Raw genomic sequence first — 12,928 nt, 5'->3', positions numbered from 1 at the left:
GCGTGCTTATTATGGGCAAAACTGAAGCCTACGACGGTTTCCAATACAATAAGTAACGTGCTGGTTCCGCAGTTGAACTGACGTCTCCCCGACTGGCGGTCCTCTACCTTGATCAACTGATAAAGTGATAAAGTTCTGCCAGCTGGAGTGGTTCGCTCACATAGAATGAGTGAAGAATACCAAGTAATGTTATATTGTGACGAGCTGAACCAAGCACATTTTATACAAGTTATTGTGAGGGAAACGTCTTCACTGAATAGAATATCACTGAGTTCGATTATCTCTCATTGAAAATGTGGCGAAGTGTCTGCTGACTTTGTCAGTGAAAGTTGAAGTCCTGTCCTGAATATAAGTCTCTTCTGTCCACTAGCGGACTTAATCCCGACAAGATACAAATAGAAAGGCGAGCCCATGGTTCGACAGAGAATGTTATGAACAAAGAAAATTGACACAAAACACTACATAAAACTAGAGAACAAATGGCAATTGCAACCACCGAAGAATACCAATGAGAACGAAAGAAATACAAGGACCTAATAAGAAAGAAGAAAAAGTAACACCTGGAAGAAGAACATAAGAAAATGGTAGAGGAGGCAGAATAAGACCCTTACCGAGCTCTGAGACCGAAAAGGCAGAAAATACAGCCCAACATACCCATGTAAACATGGATAGATCATATAAGAATAGTAATTTGCTCAAAAGAAACAAGACCCATGATTAAGACACCTAGGACTCCACAAGCTGATGAGATCTTCACCACGGATGAAATTGTGAGATCGATATAGAAAATGAGGAATAACAGAGTACCAGGAGTAGATGGAATAAGAAGTGAACCTTTAAAGCAGACAGCACAAGAATACCTACCGATATGGACCTCCCTTGTAAATAAATGTTTAGAATTAGGAAGTATACCAGACGAATGGAGAAAGTCAACAATCAAACAATTATACAAGGAAAAGGGGACACACAGAACCCAAACGCGTATAGAGGAATAGCGTTGGAATCTACATCACTGAAACTCCTAACAGGAATCCTCGCTAAAAGACTGGCAGAGAAGCTAGAACCCCTTCTACCAGAGGAACAGTTTGATTTTAGAAAGGGAAGGTACACGACTACTCAAAAGCCTGCGATATGGTCAACATAAAGGTATTAATAGATCAACTGGAGGAACTAATTGGAAGAACGAGCACAACGACCCTGATATCGAATATGCTGGCAGAAAACCACATACAGATAGATTATGGAATAGGCATATCCGACTGGCTGTCACAGACGAACGGTGTCCTCCAAGGTGATCCACTCAGCCCTATTCTGTTTATTGTTCTCACGAACGATGTCACCAAAGAAATGACGGGAACAAGCACATATATATACGCTGATGACATGGCCATCGCAGCAACAGATATAGAAAACTGCAAGTATCGCTAAACACTATGTGAATGGGCGGAGAGAAACGTCCAGATAAACGAAGAGAAGACGGAGATGGTAATGTTTAGGAAAGGAGGAAGACTCGCTGAAGCAGAGAACGTCAAATGCAATGGCAAACTACTGAAGACGGCTAACAATTTTTAAATATCTAATTCTCACAATCCAAACAACGTTTCAGATTACATATAAGTTCTAAAGCAGCTGCAGTCGCTTAAGTGCAGCCAGTATCCAGTATTCGGGAGATAGTAGGTTCGAACCCCACTGTCGGCAGCCCTGAAAATGGTTTTCCGTGGTTTCGCATTTTCACACCAGACAAATGCTGGGGCTGTACCTTAGTTAAGGCCACGGCCGCTTCCTTCCCACTCCTAGCCCTTTCCTATCCCATCGTCGCCATAAGACCTATCTGTGTCGGTGCGACGTAAAGCAACTAACAAAACAAAAAGATCTAGAGCAGTGGCGGCCACTAGAGTTATGAATGAAATCAGAAACATCACACAACTATCGATTAGCACAGCTATGGACCTGTTTAGGTTAAAGATACTACTTGTTCTGACGTATGGCCTAGAATTAGTGGGAGAATACCTCACATACAAACAGCTGGAAGAATTGGAGCCAGTAAAAGCTAAATACCTGATAGTATTTTAGGAGTCCCGCAGAATGCAAGATCGAGGCTAGTGTATGAGCTTACCAGGGAGACCTTCTTAATAGGGGATCTGAGATGCGAGCTCATACTTCCAGCTAGTACCAGCTTCAAACAGCATATTACAAGATCTGCATGAGAAGAAAAACAACATATCAGATGATATATACCATATTATAAAATGTTGGAATAGACAGAAATCCATCGTAACTTATAGCAAAGAAAAGTAATGTAAATGTACTCGTAATGTAATGGTTTTCTGCACGGCATGTGTGCGTTTTCAATAATAAATAAATTCATCTCGACTCGAATTTGGTATGGAAATTCCTCAAAATACTGTTGCAGAATGACATCGCTCCCCAAGCTTCCATTTCTTAATTAGAAACGTCAACATACGCAAAACTCTGGCTGATTCGCGCCAAATTAGCGCTGGACCTGATCAGTTGAGGAAGGTGGGGGGGTTACTGGGAGTTAACCCCCCCACGGAATATTTGCAAAGAGAAAATAAACAGAAACTGACAATCAACTAAATAAACATTCAGAGACATAATTGTAGAACCAACCGATCTGTAATTCACTTACACTGATCAGCCAGAACATTATGACCACCTACCTACTATCGATATAAACTCGTCCAGGCGATAGCAGCATCACCTGACGAGGAATGACTGCTAGTCAGACACACGCACGGTGCATGAACTGTAGTATCAGTGAGCGTGCTGTCCGTGGGTAGAATGGGGAAGGAGCGTGATATATCTGAGTTTGACCAAGGGAAGATTTTAATGGCCCAGAGGCTCGGCACGAGCATTTCGAAAACTGCACGACTTGTCGGTCGAGGAGTGCAGCGGTGTCTTCAACAAGTGGCGAAATCGAGATGAAACCACGTCGAAACGTCAAGGAGTTAGGCGGCCACCCCTCATTACAGATGTCGGACTTCGTAGGCTGAGCAGACTGGTAAACCAGGACAGGCAGCGAACTGTAGCGGAACTAAAATTAGACTTTAACGCTGGGCAGAGTGCAAGTGTGTCTGAACACACAGTGGACCGAACACTCCTAAGGATGAACCTCTGCCAATGTTAACTCCAGGACATCGGTAACTTTGACTGAAATGGGCACGTGACCATCGTCACTAGACGTTGGCGCAGTGGCAGAGCGTTGCATGGTCTGATAAATCCCGATACCTTCTTCTTCATGCCGATGGGAGGGTGCGAGTCCGTTGTTTTCCAGGGGAGCAGCTGCTTGACACCTGTATTGCAGGACGGAGACCAGCTGGCGGCGGCTCAGTTCTGGTCTGGGGAACATTTACGTGGGCATCCATGGGTCCATTGGAGCTCGTACTAGGCACCGTGATGGCGTAGAAGTATCGTACTCTAGTTGCAGACCACGTACACCCCTTCATGACGATTATGTTTCCCAACGGCAGTGGCATTTTTCAACAAGATAATGCGTCATGTCACAAGGCCAGGAGTGTAATCGAGTGGTTCGAGGAACACACTGGCGAGTTGCAATTGATATGCTGACCCCCCAACTCGCCAGATCTTAACCCGATGGAACACATCCGGGATGTGTTTGAACGTGGCGTCAGGGTTCATCGTCCCCCCTCCCCGGAATGTACGGAAATTAGGAGATGTATGTGTGAATATGTGGTGCCAACTCCCTCCTGCGACCTACCAAGGCCTCATTGCTTCCATGCCAAGACGCGTCGCCGCTGTTATTCGTGCCCGAGGTGAACATACCGGCGATTAGTTGGGTGGTCATAATGTTCTGGCTGATCAGTGTATATCAGTGTCCTTACAATGACAAGTCATGCATGCACCTTCGTTGTGTTCTACCGTCATTTTGTAACTATACCTCCCCCCCCCCAGTTGGCTGATCCTGGCTGCGCTACTCTTGCGGAAAATGATTTCCTTCCCAGGGGTCTCACAACTTCTAATGATGTTCACTTTGCTCACAAATTCCAGGAAACGACTGACTCACTGAAATATCCTCCTTCGCCCAAATTTAAAGGTGCATTTCTTCCTTAGCGTCATAAGGATTTCATCTTGGCACTTTTCCCTTAATGGAAGCATCATCCTCAACCGGCAGTGAACACATGGTTGGTGCGCATCAATCTACATGCATTTCTACAGATAAATATTAATTGTTGTTTATTAACTTATATGATGAAAATTTTCTATTTCTTGCTCCTATTGTTTATTATTATGAATAGTCGTAGTATAAATACGCACAGTGTGCATTACATTATTGCTCATGTGGTAGATCACTAATTGAACACTTCCACATAGCTCTGAACACAGTATACACCCACAAGGATCTCTTGCGCCATGAAACATTACTTGCATTATTAGTTGTATTACTGAAGTCATAGGATATAGTAATCTCCTTTGTCAACTTCGCAACTTCTTTCTTATTCTTCGTCTTCTTCTACTTCTTTTTCTTAATACCCCAAAGAACACTACAATAAATTTGCCTTGTGTGTAATTCAAGCTATTCAACTTCAGTTTCCAACTACACACGTTGTAGCCTACTTACGAGTCTGGTGGCTGGCGTTCTAATCGTCATTGTCGAATCCGTAGTGTTCGGGGTCAATGAGATGAATTGTAACACTCTGGATGCCGTTTAAGTCCAGATTCAGCCTTCATCAGCAGGGACGTAAAAAGGGATGAACAAGAAAATGTCCAGAATGATCGAGATTAGTGTTGAATCCACAGTTTTCGGGTTCGCTAGGTTGCTTGGCGACAGTCTCAATCATAGTTGGAATCGAGCACATCATAACCACAGGGCGACGTGTAAATACATACAATTATCACTTTTTTTGAAGGGATCAACTACTTCCCACACAATTTGGGCTGTAACAAGGACAAAGCTCCACCTGAAACAACATAATCTAAAACTTACACTTTTTAACGAAACGCACAACAATAAATCTAGAGCTATAAGAGAGTGCGTGAAATATCAAACAATGTCACAATTAAGAAATCTACAAAACATCACCTTTTTTGCTAGTGGCTTTACGTCGCACCGACACAAATAGGTCTTATGGCGACGATGGAATAGGAAAGGCCTAGGAGTTGGAAGGAAGCGGCCGTGGCCTTAATTAAGGTACAGCCCCAGCATTTGCCTGGTGTGAAAATTGGAAACCACGGAAAACCATCTTCAGGGCTGCCGACAGTGGGATTCGAACCCACTATCTCCCGGATGCAAGCTCACAGCCGTGCGCCTCTAATCGCAAGGCCAACTCGCCAAAACAAATTTATGAGGTAATACAAATTCTAAAAGTAGACATTCAAAAACTACTTGGGCATCGCATGGAGCAATTTCATGTTAAGACACTTTGTCTGACCTACAGTACTATTTATAACGAATGCTGCGGAGCAGTACGGGGTCCTCTAGTTATTGTTATTATTATTATTATTATTATTATTATTATTATTATTATTATTATTATACTTTATTCCAAAACTTTATAGTTGATAATATAGCTCGTATTTCGATACTTTACATATAAGAAATGGAACTTAATCATAACTTAAATACATTTACAACATACATCTTCATTATTCTTTTCGCGATAGAGGTTGCAGCCTTTTCTATTTCTGGCCTGTATTGAGCATTCAGGAGTGTTCTTACGATGTTGCAGATCTTGAAAATTATAACATTTTGTGCCACGTCGTGAATGTAGATTGGGATCTCTAGTATCTTAAGTTTTCGGGAAATTATTTTGGTGCAAGACCAGTGGGAGAAAGGAGAAAAGGAAGAACTCTCTCTCTCTCTCTCTCTCTCTCTCTCTCTCTCTCTCTCTCTCTCTCTCTTTTGTTTCCAGACCTTTGCTACTTCCATAGCCAGAGGAGTATATTTATCGATCTTCTTCCTGTATTTCTGTTGCATATTGTGGTCATTCGGGATATTATTATTATTATTATTATTATTATTATTATTATTATTATTATTATTATTATTATTATTAGACTATTGTTATTGTATGCCCAACCCTTCTCCTTTTTCTCTACGGGACCGGGTAAGAAGTGAGATGGATCTTCTTAGCAAGTGTTTACGACCGGATCCCTTTCCTGACGTCAATCTCATCAAAGGAGTTCATGAGATAAAATGAATTACGTGATATATGATAGTAGGAAGGGAGAGGGTGAAGCCCGGTGCCAGCACATAGCCTACTTCTGTCGAATAGCGTCAAGGGGTCTGCTCAAGGTTTAACGTCTCCATCCGACGGACGAATCACCATCATTAGCAGCATCATATGCTCTCACTCCATGTGTACACTGTGGAGAGGTTTGGAATTTAATCCAGGCTTTCGGCATGCAATCTAGTGATTAGAAATTATATACCACCACCTCTTCTACCCTGCCGACCAACATTCTGATGGTGGACTTTCTTTGCGACCAACGGGACTCGAACCGATCAACCACGGTGTCAGACTTCATATAGACCTCACGCCTTAACGATCGTGGCCACCAGGCTTATTATTATTATTATTATTATTATTATTATTATTATTATTATTATTATTATTATTATTATTATTATTATTATTACTTTTTTACGTGTCATAATACCGAAATCATGGTCCCAGGGGAAAGGTTTATACATTTCACTTAGGGAAGCAGTTTTTCCCCTCGACGACTGAGTTACATCATTACCTTCACTCACTCGATCTCACATCTGCAATTTAGCATTTAAAGGCCTCGTTTCTTCTCAGAAGCTTCCATGTCTCTAGTCAAAATAGTGTAACATTTCTACCGTATAGAACTGTTCTCTGGGGCCGATGACCTTCGATGTTAGGCCCCTTTAAACAACAAGCATCATCATCATCATCATCATCATCATCATCAGAACTGTTCTAATGATTTGTTGCGTAGTGTTGTTGGTTTTGAGACACTCCTTTTATGCTCAAGATTGCGAGATCGAGTTGTGGAATAGCCGGTTGATGTTTAAGAATACTTGAATTCAGAAGGTCATCTTGATTATTGGCATATTAAATAACCAATTTTAGGACAAAATTGGGACGCTCTGATGTCTATTCTTACACTGATGAGTAAGGTTCGGATGTTAAGGGAAAGCCATATTTCTTTCCTATCATTTTATCCGAAATCTGAAAAATAACTGTGAATGAATCCCTGACTCCGTTTAAGGCAATTTTATGTTGCATATAAATGTATATTTCGGCCATTTTCATTGTTTCGGTGTTATCGTGCTCATTTTAGGTGTTATAAGGTCATATTTGGTTATATTTTGAGCATTTTTATGTAATCTGAGGCATCATGCATGTACGTATTATGTGCGTAGAGTTTCAAACACAGGATTTCAAAATACTGTACTAGATGTATTTTTCTTTCTTTACCTGAAACAGATAGATAGCAGGTTTAGAAGAAATGATTCCGAGAAAGAGCCGACAGACACGAAAAAGCACGCTACTACTCCGATGATTTTAGATTTAAAATAAAATAGGAAAACAGTGAGAACTGCGCCTTAGAGCTATGATAATGAATGTATAAAGTAAGTACCTGCTGTAGCTCTGTCAGTTTGCGTGATCAATAATGTGTCTGCTGTATTATCGCTGGCCGATGACCTTCGATGTTAGGCCCCTTAAAACAACAACAATGTATTATCGCTTTGGCGCGTTTAATGTTAGTGATACTCTGATACTTACTTACCTATCCCTAAAATGTTTGTCATATTTTACCCTTTTTTAGGTCATATTTACTTACATATTTTATACTTCCGTAGGTGGTAAACTTCCGAACCCTGCTGATGAGCAATTGCATTAGAGATACCGGGCTGAGTAAAATGGAACGGATTGCGGTGCATTAACATTCACAGTGAATGTGTTTCAAAAGTAGGTTTACTTCATAAGGTAATACTTGAAGTATTAGCTGAAAGTTTACTATTTTCTCTGCAGTGAGGAACAAACGTAATTGTTCTAATGTTTCAATTTCATCGTTATTTAAAAAAAGCAAAAAATAAGCGGAAGATAAAATATAAACATTCTGCAGATAAAGGTTTCTTCTATTGACATTAACACGATTCTACTGGAAAAGAAAAAGGATCTCCAGATGATGAAATAAGCATAAGTGCTCTTAGTACTTTAGTCGAAACTACTAACATTTCCGCTATCTCAGATGATGATGAGAATCTCGCAGGAAAACATACAAATCTAATGAAACAGGGCTATATTTTCTAGTAAGTAACTGTTCAATTAGCGCTAAGCAGTTAGTGATGAGCAAAAACTTACGAAAAAAAAGAGTGATAATGTTACTCAGCGGGGAATCCCACCTGTACCGTCTCAAGGACAGTGCCCTGGATCGCGAGACATTTGGTCAGGGATACAACTAGGGAGGATGACTACGATCATGCCTTGGCGGCCGTACCTGCTGTGCTGAACACGGGCCTTGTAGGGGATGAGAGGATTGGAAGGGATCGGCAAGGAAGAGGAGAGGAAGCGGTCGTGGCCTTAAGTTAGAAGAACAACAACTAGAAGCGGGAAACCAGGGAAAACCGCTTCGACGATGGCTACGGTGGGAATCGAACCCCCTCTTCCCAGTTGACCTTCACCTCCCGAGGCTGAGTGGGCCCCGTTCCAACCCTCGTACCACTTTACAAATTTCGTGGCAGAGCCGGGAAACGAATCCGGGCCTCCAGGGGTGGCACACTAACCACTACACCACAGAGGATTGTGGACTGCTCATTCGCATTGGACGAGTTTCAAAGGTAGTTTTTCTTCACAAGCAATCCCTGAAATATTAGCTGAAGGTTTACTATTTTCAATGCAATAAGTAACAATCGTAAATTTTGTAGTGTGTCAATCCTTTTATTATTTAAAAAGCTAAAGAATGAAACAGGAGATAAAACATATCAAAATTATGCAGATAAAGGCTTCTTCTAGTGGCACTGACGTGATTTTTACTGAAAAGGAAATAATAATAATAATAATAATAATAATAATAATAATAATAATAATAATAATAATAATTCAAAATGAACTGCACACATGGCAAAAATAGAGGAATACTCAGTTGTTAGCGGTGGCTTGCATGACTTTGATTGCTTAGTACGTCTATGTTTACAGTAATCTAGTATATTTACTAGGAACTTGCTAAATTCTTTGAAGAATTGTCCTTCATATCATTTATGTATGAAAATGTTAAATGCTTAGTGCAATTTTGATAGTCATACAGCAGTGAGAACTCTGAACGCTTTAATATTCATGAACATCTATGGAACTATGAAAGTTTGATTTGTTTAAGGTGGTATGTAGCCTCTTTGTACGGTTCCCTCTTCTCGCTTTCCGTGGTGTATCGTCTGGTTGTCAAGCAGAACGCCCGAGTTCGATTTTCGAGTTGGGTGGTTTTTATTTTTGTATTATTGAATTCGGAACTTATTAGTCACTAAATTTAATCAAAAATTGATTTTGAGTTGCTTACTCTCACTACTTTTTAACCCGTACTGATCACGGACACGCTACTATATTATACCATATTTACTTTATTCACGCCAAAGTACGAGTATTATATACCAGACAGTTGCTGCTGTATGCCACTGCCTAGTGTTACGAGTATAATACAATATTTAGCCACACTTCTGATAAGAATAAAATAGTAATATGCTTCTCAAGCCACTGATGTCTTTACATTGTGAGCATGTATTTACATTTTATACCTACATTACCGTTCATGAGTTGATATAAAACTGTCATTTTTCTTTACGTTGCTTCTATTTTCAAAACAATGAATGCAAATATTTTCTACAGGCAGCCTCTTTACTGCCAATAAAATGTAACACTGAATTGTATGGCATGTTTTCAAATTTCAGGAGGCTCTTGAAGAATATCATACATACTTAACGATATGTTCATGCTGTTGGGAAGGCATTGCATGAATTTACATTAAATTTCTTGACTGAAACATGGAAACCCCCAGCTAACTTTCCGTTCCCTGGAGATTTGGAGGAAAAACACACATGCAAATTCAGGAGAGAATGGTTAGACAAATTTAAGTGGCTTGCTTACAGTCAAGAATGGTGCGGCTGTGCCTGAAAATACTGTGTACAGATTGCTCCCTGGGGGTCTGGATCTGGGAGCCAGGTTATGCTTAGTATTTCTTTACTAACTTGTAAAGAAATTAAATTACAAAATGCCAAATATGTTTTTGAATATTTTTCGACATAGTATGCAATGATTAACAGGTAATTTTGGTGCAAAATATAACAACTAAATAGCGTAATAAATCAAAAACTATTTCAATTTTATAACTCGCAATTGACGTAAATATTTCAAAAATGTGTTGTATAAAATAATTATAATACTCGTAATACCTTTGGCGGACAAAAATCGTGCTGTTAGCAATGAATTTTTTACATACACCGTAATGTTTAGTGGGTTGTAGTATAATTCTTCTTGTTTTCGCAGGGGCAGAATACATTTGTGAAATATCCAGCTAGGAAATACGAAGAGTAATTGAGAATTTTCAAGACCATGCTCAAAAGGATTAGGCCTATAATAAATTTTCATTCCAAAGAGCAGTAGAATTTGTGAAAGGAATGGAGTGTGAGAAAATGAGTGTTTCCTTGATGGTACACAAAAAGAAAGCTTTCGTTGTCATTGTTAAGACGAGAAAGGAGATGAAAGGAGGTTATGCTTTTTTTTTTAAACGTAAGCCCATATATATTGTTCCGAATTTTGTTCCTCATGTGTGCATCTTTGGAGACGTAGAAGTAGTATGAAATTACTAATCCGCAGCGCAAAAGGGGAATTTGTTTAACATAATGTACGTATTATGGATCCCAACAGGGGGCCTAGTGAAACATAAAGTGCCTGCTGCTTAAGATTGGAGTGTTTGATGTCACAATACTGTATATGCCGGTGAAATGGCGTATGGCTTTTAGTGCTGGGAGTGTCCGAGGACATGTTCGGCTCGCCAGGTTCAGGTCTTTCAATTTGACTCCCGTAGGCGACCTGCGCGTCGTGATGAGGATGAAATGATGATGAAGACAACACATACAACCTGACCCCGTGCCAGAGAAATTAACCATGATGGTTAAAATTTCCGACTCTGCCGGGAATCGAACCCGTGACCCCTGTAACCAAAGGCCAGCACGCTAACCATTTAGCCATGGAGCCGGACTATATGCCGCTAAGAACAAATTATAGTTGACTAAATGCCAGTTTGACGTGCTGAGAAGTTCCAAACTCCTTTACTGAATTTACAAACATATAAAACTGCATTTAAATTGAAAATTATGAAAATATCTGCTTTTAAAATGGAAAATATGAACATTAATATTCATTAAATAAAATACACAATCGTCGGACCTTGCACTCACACTTACTTCTTACCTGCTTACTTACACATACGTTATTTGATGGGCGCCAGCTACCACTCAGTGCAGCAATAATAGAATGAGAATCTTGACTATCTCTAGGGTGTGGGGTAATAAGCTTACTTTTGAAAACATACCATATAAGTTCTGGGAAAAGGAGATTGGCGTTAGGTTTCCTCATTAAATTAGGGGTTAAGTGATTCTACTCTGGAAATGACACGAAAGATTAATTTGATAGAACAAAATATATTCTTGAAATTGTATATAAAAATAGTAAGTCTTGTTGCGATAAAACAGATGAGAATATGAAATTATGACATTGCAACTGAAAGAAACTAGGCATGAATTTGAATTCTTCTTGACCGGATATTTAGCAATTTATACGAAATATATCCCCCAGTGGTTCACTTGACTGAACCTTCAACACTTTGAGTGTAATTACGACGTATTCCTTAGATCTGGTGTTTACTGTAGATGTGTCACGCCTAATTTGGTGATGTATCCATGTGACTGCTTTTTCTCCATATCATATGACTTCTTTGTAAGTCTGTATGGTATGAGTTCATTGCAAGTGTATCCTTCTATGACTCCATCACTGTTCACCATCCACTTCTTCTCTCTTCACCTTCCGTTTAACTAATGACTCCCGTTGACTGACTGAGGCCACTCCATGTCGTTCACTTAATGGCCAACTGTGCCTCTCCTTCCAGTAGAATAATGACTGACGCTACAATATGCAGCCACCTTTTATATACGTTAGGTTGACGCACCTACGTAATCTCAGGAAATAACTATTAGGCCTATCTACTCCCACCTTGCGACAAGTGTTACCTACAATGGTGAAATGGCCCGGAGCGGCCAGGGATACTCCAAGACCATGAGCGCATCGCTAAATGCTCACGATGACGTAGCCATGACATAGCGATGACTTGACAGAAACGCCAGCAGTATTGCACAATGTAGCAATGTCACATCCACATCTGACATACAGCAACTCTTTACTGTACATGTATTTAGTGTTAATCTACACACACGTATATATGCATACATTTAACTACAGTCACGCCAGCGACAAGCATTGCAGAATAGAATTGAACAAGAATGATAATACAATAATTATGTTACAATACTAGTAATCTCACGGATAAAATAATAATAATAATATGGACATAATAATAATAATAATAATAATAATAATAATAATAATAATAATAATAATAATAATATCATAGATAAAATAATAAAAATAATAAAAATACAGATATAATCTTGTAACGGGATTTGAACCGTTACAGTGCAGTGATGAGAATAATACCAATTAGAGATTATATGTTTTGAAAAATACACGATGAATGCTTACTCATTTATCTTCCTTAGATTCTAGACAAGAACCTTCAAGGAATCCGCGAATAATAAATGGTTCCCTTAAAAACAAATGTGGCATGCTTGGTGGCAGTGATCGCAGTCTTTATGTTCGGACACCGTTTTTAGCAGTCTCGAGTCCTATTAGTGTCGCCAGTCGCCATCAGA

The 12,928-nt window shown here is 39.7% G+C and overlaps 1 protein-coding gene across 10 annotated transcripts in view; it reads left to right on the top strand.

The window, feature by feature from the left end:
• Positions 1 to 12,928, top strand: part of EndoA (endophilin-A) — a 732,000-nt gene that overhangs the window by 248,214 nt on the left and 470,858 nt on the right. The gene's annotated exons all lie outside the window — the stretch shown is intronic.

This window comes from Anabrus simplex, chromosome 1, assembly GCF_040414725.1.
Source record: "Anabrus simplex isolate iqAnaSimp1 chromosome 1, ASM4041472v1, whole genome shotgun sequence".
NCBI classification, from domain to species: Eukaryota; Metazoa; Arthropoda; class Insecta; order Orthoptera; family Tettigoniidae; genus Anabrus; species Anabrus simplex.
The sequence above is the reverse complement of the archived record's forward strand: the minus strand, read 5'-3'. Positions and strand labels throughout refer to the sequence as shown.